Here is a 10,818-nt window from a genome sequence, read left to right on the forward strand (position 1 = left end):
ATGGAAGATATACTTTATATGGCACCAATCTAAGTGATTTTCACTGCTATGTGATCGGTATGTAAACCGGTAACACAATTTATTGGGTTTAGTTTCCTACATAAAGGAGATATATGGCAAAAATTGGTATCTGAACAATCAGTGCTATAGGAGATAAAGCTTATACAGCATAGATTTTGATGATTTTCTCAGTAGACTTTGTATTATTATTTATAAAATATCTTACGAAATTTATCGGTTTTAGCTGTTCAAATAAAGAAGTTTTACAGTAAAACCCCATATCTGAACAATCGGATGTATGGAAGATATATGTTGCAGTCATCCGATCCTTGTTATTTTCACTGTAAGTACTCTGTTAATAATGAGTGAAAATGGTGCGAAATTTCATGTTCCTAGCTGCATAAATGGAGGAGTTATGATAAAAGACCTCATATCTGAACAATCAGTTGTATGGGGTCTGCAGGTTATAGTGAACCGATCTTTGTTATTTTCACTATAAGTCTTCTGTTGATAATGAGTGAAAACAGCGCGAAATTTCATGGTCCTAGCTACATAAATGGATGAATTATAACGAAAAATCTCATATCTGAACAATCAGTTGTATGGGAGCTATGGGTTATAGTTACCCGATCTTTATAATTTTCACTGTAAGTATTCTGTTGATAATGGGTGCAAGTACTGCATAATTTCATGTTTGTAGCTGCATAAATGGAGAAGTTATAACTAAAAATCTCATATCTGAACAATCAGTTGTATGGGAGCTATATGTTATAGTGGTCCGATTTTTCCGGTTCCGACAAATGATTAATACATTATAAAAATACACCCACCTACCAAATTTGATACGGATATCTCGAAAACTGAGAGACTAGATTGCATACAAACAGACGGACAGACGGACATGGCTAAATCAACTCAGCTCGACGTTCTGATCATATAAGTATACATTTCATTGGGTCTATCTCTTTTTGTTCTGGTACTTACAAACATCGGACCAAAGTTATAATACCATTTCATGCTCATGAAAGGTATAAAAACAGCTTCCCATGGGAAGCCAACTCGTGGGGAATTCCCCGATTTGCGGGTAATTTCAGTTTGCGTGGGGAATCGGGGAATGGACCTTTTTTTGTGGGAATTTCAGTTTACATGGGAAAGCGGGGGATGAACTGTCTTGACTTATTTTGACCAACCCTTTACTTCATTTTTGACAACGACTTTACTTATTTTGGACAACCCTTACTTATGTATGTACAGCTGCTATCAACTTATTAGCACCGAAATTCAAAATGATATTGTTTGCAACTTATGTTTATTTATTTATTTTTAATAATTTTCATTTAAAATATAATTCAATCTATAATAGCCACACAAATGCAATTTTAAAAGCTTACGTAACTTACAAAAAAATTCATCAAACTTCGAAAAGTTTTCCTTAAAATTTTTAATTAGAATATTTAGAAAATTTTCGGGTATGCAGTTTTTAACCCATTCAATTTTAGTCTGATAAAGTGCCAGTTTCAAGTCGCTAAAAATTACCGTCGATTTTTTAGAATTTGTTTGTGGAGGGTGTCTATGACAGCTTTGAAACTTTTATTTATGTGGCTTCTGTTATAGATTGAATTATATTTTAAATGAAAATTATTAAAAAGTAATAAACATAAGTTGAAAACAATATCATTTTGAATTTCAGCGCTAGTTAGTTGATCGCAGCTTTATGTATGTACATTAAAGTGGTCCAAAAATGTATGTAAAAAAAATAAGTTCGGATTTTTAATGCCGCCACCCCGCTAGGATTGTTATATACCGAAAAAAATATACCCATATTTTTTTATTTTGAAATAAAAAATAATTTAGGTAGTGCTCAAAGGGCTCAAAATTTCCATGTATTTTATATGGAAAAAAAACAACTTTTCGTAGAAATAGTGTAGAATTCTTGAAAATCAATATTTTTCGATCGGAAAACTTCACTTATCTTCAGGAGATTCCCAGTAATAATACTCAATTGTTTCTTTAACAATTATTTCATGGTAACTATGTTTTATAGGTCCTCCAAAGCCCTTAGAAAATGCAATAGGGGGACCAATAAAAAATCTTTAATCATAAAAAAAGGTTAAATAAATAATTGAATATCAATACTGGAAATCTCCTGAAGAGAACCACAGTTTTCCGGTCGAAAAATATTGATTTTCAAGAGTTTTATACCATTTCTACGAAAAATTGTTTTTTCTCCATATAAAATACATGGAAAACTTTGAGCGCTTTGAGCACTCCCTAAATATTTTTTGATTTCAAAATAAAAAATAGGGGTATATTTTTGTTCGATATATATCAATCCTAGGGTGTGCCGGCATTAAAACTCCCGACTTTACTTTTTTGGACCACTCTAATGTACATATATAACAAAATTTTTAGGATATCATCTTAAATATGTGATTATTCTTATTTTGTTATTTTATATTGAAAATTTGAAATTAAAATAAAAAGGAAAATACAGTCTTCATTGGATATAAGTAATATTACTTAAAACGTACAAAATAAGAAAACTTAGGATATTATTCATCTGGTGTATCTTCGAAGAGAGGTAAAGTTTCTATAGCTGTGTCAAGATAGCTTGGGTTGAGGTTTACTAATAAAATATTTTCGAGTATCTCCTGACTAAGGTGATTACGGTAATCAGTAAGAACCAGCATTAGTGTCAAAAATGCTCGCTCAGTTTTAACCTGTTAAAAAAGAAATTCGTAAAGCTTCAGTGAATATGTACTTACATACTTGTGCATATGAACATCAGGGTGGCCACTATTTCTCAAGCTGTTTTTTTTTGCACATAGTTAAACCCATGTCTGTGTTGTTCTCGAAATACATCCAAATATCGTTTACAGCTGCTATAGTGAAATTTATGTTGCTAAACCAAATGGAAAAAAAGCTAAATACAAACCAAAAACGTAAATACAGAGCTCGCAATTAATAACTGTTGACACCAGAGTACGTAAACAAACCGAACAGAACAAACACTACCAACTTCCACAACAAGTACGAAAAGTTTGTCTTCCTCATGTATTGTTCCCGATAACTAGCAATACACAATCGGTTTCAATTGCAGCTGAGTACAAACCAAACGAATTGTTTGTTCTTTTGTTCACTTGAAACCATGATTGTAGTAAAGATACTGAGGTTTTCAAGGTTGCCTATGCGGATATTAAATGCATTAATTTACTTTTTTTCCCAAACTAAAAAACTCATAAACACAAAACAGTACATACTGACCACATCATTAACAATGCAGAAATTATACATACCTAAACATTTGCTTAGGAGTCTCAAGGTAGCATGAATGAATGTATTTCCCAAGCTAAGAAAACTCTTTGTAAATATGAGACAATACATCTTAACCACATCATTTACAATCCAAATTATTACATATACATTAGGGCGCCCAACGAAAATGCTTTTTTTTTTGGAAATTTCAAGACCCTACCCCCTAATTTGATTCGTTTTTATGAGTAATATTATTGGCTATTTTTATAGATTTTTTTAAAGTCATTTAGAGGTCGCGACCTGTCGATTTAGGTCAGAAAATAGGATTTTGCAGATTTGTCAGTTTTTGACTGACTATTTTTGATTGTTTTGATATGCTATGAGAAGAGGATATATAGGCCTTTAAAATTGTATATAATAATCTATTGTCGGACTAGGCTTGTTGGGGATTTTTTATCGGGTAAATTAAAAAAATACCCAAATTTCTCTTAATTTTTTAAATTTTGACCATCGATAATTTCTACAATTTCAAAAGATGGAGTACTATCTAAAACTAAATCTATTTTTAAANTTTTTATTTGTGTCAAACTGAAACTTTTTTTCCAATAATAAACGGTTAGCTGATTCACGTCTACAGCAAGTTCACAAAATTAATTGAAAACTTGTATCATCCAAAGCACTGTTTATATTTGCTCAACAATGATTTTATTCAACAAACCATATTGTCCACTCAAGGTAGTCGTTTTGTAATTATTAACAAATATACATTTGTCGCAACTAGAAGTCTCAAGTAAATTGCAGACTTTCGTGAGCTAGATATTTAGTTCGCCATATCCAACTATGCCAAATCTTGGTAATTATAACTAAACCTTTTTCTGAGTGCATATAAATTCAAGGCCGTATTTAAGAAAAGTCGCCTTAATTCGACAATTTATATGCGATTGCAACAAATGAGGTATCAGTTTATTTAAAAATAGATTTAGTTTTAGATAGTACTCCATCTTTTGAAATTGTAGAAATTATCGATGGTCAAAATTTAAAAAATTAAGAGAAATTTGGGTCTTTTTTTAATTTACCCGATAAAAAATCCCTAACAAGCCTAGTCCGACAATAGATTATTATATACAATTTTAAAGGCCTATATAGGATATCAAAACAATCAAAAATAGTCATTCAAAAACTGATAAATCTGCAAAATTTTATTTTCTGACCTAAATCGACAGGTCGCGACCTCTAAATGACTTTTAAAAAATCTATAAAAATAGCCAATAATATTACTCATAAAAACGAATCAAATTAGGGGGTGGGGTCTTGAAATTTCCAAAAAAAAAAGCATTTTCGTTGGGCGCCCTAATGTATATGTAATAATTTGGAGTGTAAATGATGTGGTTAAGATGTATTGCTTCATATTTACAAGGAGTTTTCTTAGCTTGGGAAATACATTCATTCATGCTACCTTGAGACTCCTAAGCAAATGTTTAGGTATGTATAATTTCTGCATTGTTAATGATGTGGTCAGTATGTACTGTTTTGTGTTTATGAGTTTTTTAGTTTGGCAACATATAAATTTCACTATAGCAGCTGTAAACGATATTTGAATGTATTTCGAGAACAACACAGACATGGGTTTAACTATGTGCAAAAAAAACAGCTTGAGAAATAGTGGCCACCCTGATGTTCATATGCACAAGTATGTAAGTACATATTCACTGAAGCTTTACGAATTTCTTTTTTAACAGGTCAAAACTGAGCGAGCATTTTTGACACTAAGGCTGGTTCTTACTGATTACCGTAATTATCCGGTAGACTGCTGCCCTTAATAAATTTCCCAATATTGTTTTTTTGCCGGCTCGAGTTCACCTCGACCTCCGCACCATTTCTGATGCTACAGAATTTACCACTGCGAAAACACAATTATGCACACATCTGTGCGATGCTATCGCAGTGAAAAATGGCATCTTATAAACAATCAAAAACAATCTTCATCAAATTCTTTGCTTTTGAGCAATCAAGGTGTTTTGGTTTCTTACGTTAATTTTTGTTAAACAGAACCCGCCTATTAACCTTTTTCGTTTCCGAACGCGTAGGTCTGCGATTTCCAATAAATAGTTGCGGCATTGTTGTAATTTTTTCGGAACAGATTCGCATTGTCAGAATCGCACACGTTGTTGCCCTATATGGACCTTACATGGTCACATTGTTTGATCAAACTGTCTTCTGTGTAATTAGATGGTTTAACTTACACGCTTCAAAAAACCCATCAAATTTCAGCTTTTCGTTTTGGATGAAGTTGAAGAGAAGCTTAAGAAAGCTTTGTATTCATTTGTTAATACTAATACTAAGTCGTATACTTTTTCCTTGTTCAATTATGTGTTTTTATTTAAATTATTGTGCACAGATATGTCTGTGTAATTAGATGGTTTGACTTACACACGTAAAAAAACCCATAAAATTTCAGTTTTTGTTGAAGTTGTATCACCACAAAAAAGGTTTTGGAGATTTTTGAAATAATTTATTAGTTCTAAAATGAAGTCGAATTATTTTCTTTTCTTGCTCATTTCTTCTTTTTATTTAAATTATCGGGCACTTGTTCTTTCACTTTGTTTATCATTTTGATCAAACAGCACGGTCCACAGCACATGTCAAACGACTATCAAATTAGATGAAAGTCAAAACTACTAAGGGTATTCATCAAAGCTTATAAATGCAATGTAAACCGTATAAACTTATAATTATGTAAACTTTATAAATGAACTGTCAAAATTTGTATGGGAACTCGTTTACACATTTCTGATAAATTTATCCAGCGATTTCACTGAATAAACCTGATAAACTGAAGCCAATGCAACTCTGTCGCAAAAGGTATGAAATTGCGATTCACTTATCAAAAGTATTTATAGAACTATTAATAAAAAAATTTTCTTGATTGTAGGACTAAACATTCAACAACGACAATGCTTCACTATTGCAACATTTTGTGACCCACGTTTCAAAACTCGTTTTTTTTTCTGACGCCAATAAAGCTAAAAACTGGGTTGTTGATGAACTAATTCCAAATTATAAATCAATTAGCATGGGGAAACCAGTTGAATCATATAAAAAATGCCGAACTATAGTGAAAGCTTCCATCGAAGATCGAGCTCACGAGGATATTTGGCAATGCTTTGAGGAAATCGCCAACGGCTCTGATGCTGATTCTAGTGTTTCTAGTGATATGGATAGCCAAACGATTGGTAGACAAGGCAGCGAACGTACATAAAAAAGGGAGCGATTTATGAACTTGAAATAGACAAATATTTGCAGCTACCTCTTATACAACAAGATCCCTTAACCTGGTGAAAGTATAGCCGCAAAGAATTTCCAAATTTGTTTACACTGGCAATGAAGTATCTCTGCGCGCCACCTTCCTCAGTGAACTCGGAAAGAGTATTTAGTGCATCGGGTAACATTTATGTGGAAAATAGAATTAGGTTGTTGCCCGATAATGCGGAAACTTTGATTACTAATTAGATACTATTAAATTGGATTACAAAAATACAAAATCTGGGTTAAATTTCTAAATTGAATCTTCTATAATCGATATCCGGAATCCGGCCGGATATTAGCCAGTATCCGGCCGGATAACCGGATAACCAAAAAACGGCCGGATAGGCCGGATTCTGGATATCTACCGGATACCCGGCACATCCCTAGTATATATACATATCGTCGTTTAAAGAGCAAAACCGCGTATCAACAAAATGCAAAACCGCGTATCAGCAAAATGCAAAACCACGTATGTGAGGTTGCATACATTATTTTTTAGAGAGTAAAACACTCATATTTCAAAATGGTTCTCTTTTTTATAAAGAAATCGCATATCTGGATAGCATATTTCAGGACGAATGGATAAGGATTGAGCCAAGAGCTTGTGTGAGCAAATCAAATTTTTGGCAGCCAATGTCAGTTACGCGGTTTTGCAGAATGACGATACGCGGTTTTGTACTTTAAACGACGATATGTATGTATGTCAGTATTTCTTAGTTTAAAAATTCTTCTCTTACTTAAAAAAAATAGATCAAATTAAGCATATAGAACTTTTTCATGCCAAGGATGAATAAATTCACCAAAGGGCTAAAAAAAGGGCTAGGGGCAATTTTAAATTTATTTGACCAAAAAAAGTATGTGGTAGCTGAATCTAGCCACCAAAGGGCTAAAACGGCAACACTGCTCACAAGCATGAATATGTTCTTATACGTATACAGAAACGACGCAGCGAATTTCAATTCAGTCTGCTTTCAGATTTCATGAGAGTGACACCACGCTTCGCCGTTGAATATTTTTATTCGTAATTTTAGCGCGTGGTTGCCACCTATATATGTAACAATGCCCAAAATGTCTGAGTATGAGTGCCAATTAAAGTTTTTGGTTTTAAGAAAAGCCAATAACGCCCAATGCTTGTTATGTGGTAATACGACTACTTGGAATCGTACTTTTAATATAAGGCGACATTATTTGTCATGGTAAAAAAGTCTAACTGCCGAACTGTGTAAACCAATTAAAAGTTTTTTGTAATGGTTTTTATGTATATATGTATGTACGGTACGGCAATTTAATATATTTAGTATACTTTATAGAATACTGAGTTTTTTACAAAGTTTAGAAATTTTAAATTAGTGTTGTTGAATAAACTATCATTTTTTAAAACATTAGTTTAATGAAATTAAATTAAAAACTTCATGCACGTACATATGTACTTATAAAAATTAATTTCATAATTCATTATTTGTATTTATTTATTCATTATTTTTTTATTATATTTTATTATTTTCGTTTCATGTTCATAAAACAAATTAAATATAAATTTGTAAGAGCGTTTTCTAACACGCGCAAAAAACGACGCACTTTTGTACAATATAGAAAAGTGGCAACTGTTACTCAGCGCGATTCACGAATACCATGACAAAATGAGACTGTATTGGTGTGCCCATCTATGGATTAAACGATGTGTTGAAAGAAAGCTTATTTGTATTAGCAGAGCTTAATGACATCCTTTTATGAACCATACGTTAAGTTGAATGGAATTTGTAGAAATATGCTTCAAAAAAATATTTATTAGTATTTACGAAACCCTTCAACTAAATTAACGATTTGGTACAACCTAGATGAATATTAGAAGCTTTAATATATTTAGTTCTAATTACCAACCCATGGTAATAGTTCCTAATCCTTGGTCACAGTTCCCAAATATTGTCAAAATTCGGGAACTAAATATCTTTAGTTGTCGAAACTAATCCTTTTTCTCAGTGTGTGTGGCTAAGGTGTTCATTAATATTTATTCAAAATTGATATATAAAATCGGTCTTTAGCAAAAAAGTGGGTTTTCAAGAAATTTTAGGAAAATAAGGGTGGCAATAATATTTCTCATAAAAGCTAATAAAATAAGGGGGTAGGGTCTTGAAATTTCCAAAAAAAAAAAGCTTTTTCGATGGGCACCCTAATATACATGTATGTAAGTACTAAAGAGCTGCGCAAAACCTTCTAAAAGGCACACTTTACTACTATGCAGTACTTCCAAACGGCGTACTACAGGTAGCGTTAACAGCAACACAAAATATTCGATAGCAAGTTGCGCAAGAATACAAACACTTCAACATTCGAAATAGAATTTGCTACAGCGACGATAGCGCTTGAGTTCTGTGGTGAAGCAAATTGTAAAACCAAAAAGAAGGGTAGAAGTAAAATAGCGGCAAATCATATCAAGACAACCGAGTGCACTAGAACATTTGCATGTATGTATAGCAACTAATTTCCAATTGTTAGCGCAAGCCACGCAGTTCGCAGTGATCATCAAGACTGTTTTTGTACAAAATTTGCAATTATTAAAGTAACAAATTAATGTGAAAAAAGTAGCCCAAACTGAGCAATCGTATCATTTTGTCGCGGGGTGTACATACATACGTATGTAAACGAATATGTGCCTTGTTTTTTGATGTGTATATATCTTTGGTTTCGGTAGGGGTAAAATTTGCGAAGCTGTAACGCATATCCCAGCACAAAATTTCGAAGGGCTTAGCATGTGTATTTCAGCGTACAATTTTTTTCATTAGAAGCACCCTGTGTTTGCTTACTATTGTAAATGGTTGCATACATTTAGGCATATGCATAGTAAGAGGAAATGCGCTACATTTGATTATTACTTCCGATTATTTAAACTCCGCACATGCATACGGTTTTGTACCTATGTATGCACATAAATATGTATGGACTCATTTGTTGCAACTAGGCATGAATCACGTAACTTTGAAACGATAGTTGTTCAAACGATACTGACAAAACGATGTTGTCAAAACACTGATTTATGCATTTGTGTTGCTGTTACGTGTTACTGTTACCGTTACGTGAAGCAAAACTGGAATAGAGTTGACGATATCGCACAAACGATCAAACAATTTTTGATTGTTATGAAGCAAGACAATCTCGACACGATGTCGTTCAGACGATTGTCGTCATACATGATTCATGTCCTGGTTTTGATATTCGTAGATGGTTTTAGGCATAGGTTTAGTAATCTATTTTGATAAAAAAGCAAGGCGAAAATTTAAAAAAATACTGAAATCATTTTAACTGGTACCGTTGATAACTGATGAACATACATGTATATATGTATGTATAATATGCATATGAGGCGATTCACGTTAAATGTCCCAAGCGCGCTGAGCGGAGCAAAACAAGCTTGTTTTCGAATAGCTAAAAAGCAGACAGAAAATGGGAAAAATAATTCAAAAACCATGATTTATATAGATTTTTGTAAGGGCTATCCGATGGCGCCATGCTTTTTCCAAAATTTTCCCATTTGCGTGGTGAAAATTCGAACGAAATTTTATTTGTAATTTTTCTCAATTATGGTTATTTTTAATATTGGTTTAAGTCATCTCAATCGAAAGATCAGGTCTTTTTACATATAAATCATTAATAAAAAAAGGGACTTTTTTTGATTTTTCCGAGCTATAAGCGTATAGCCAAATATATACCAGTCGCCACGCTCCGTCGCGTCACGTTGACTCCGTTCGTTTGAACGAATTAAAACATCATACTGTGATAGAAAATTTTTACAAAATTATTTTTTAAACACGCTATATCTCAGACGTTTGTGTATCAATCGATTTAAAATTTTCACACAATAAACTAAAAACTATTCCAAAGAATTTAAGTTTAAAAAACTTCTTAATACTTATTAAAAACAAAATGCCAGTTTTTAGAACTTTTTTATAAAAATAAATGGGGCGGTTTTATCCTAATTAAAAATGTGTGTTTTAAAGTTTCAAATCTAATTTCTTTTTTAATGCAGCATTATAGACAAATATCTGAAACAGTTTTTGGGAAACTTTCAGCTACAGCTACAGCGCATGGGAAGGGAGGATGTGATGGCGTAGGAGCCAATATAAAAAGAAAGTTTATTGTGTGAAAATTTCAAATCGATCGATACACAAACGTCTGAGATATAGCGTGTTTAAATAGAAATTTTGTAAAAATTTCCCATCACAGTATGATGTTTTAATTCGTTCAAACGAACGGAGTCGA

General features: G+C 32.6%; 1 long non-coding RNA gene across 1 annotated transcript; it reads left to right on the forward strand.

The window, feature by feature from the left end:
- The first annotated feature begins 6,076 nt into the window (after positions 1–6,076).
- Positions 6,077–6,947, forward strand: LOC108365102 (uncharacterized). Its single transcript, XR_001847880.1, has 2 exons — positions 6,077–6,117; positions 6,188–6,947. It is a non-coding gene; the product is annotated as an uncharacterized LOC108365102 (long non-coding RNA).
- Positions 6,948–10,818: the final 3,871 nt, after the last annotated feature.

Source organism: Rhagoletis zephyria, unplaced genomic scaffold (assembly GCF_001687245.7).
Source record: "Rhagoletis zephyria isolate East Lansing unplaced genomic scaffold, Rhagoletis_zephyria_1.1 Rzeph_scaffold_01777, whole genome shotgun sequence".
NCBI classification, from domain to species: domain Eukaryota; kingdom Metazoa; phylum Arthropoda; class Insecta; order Diptera; family Tephritidae; genus Rhagoletis; species Rhagoletis zephyria.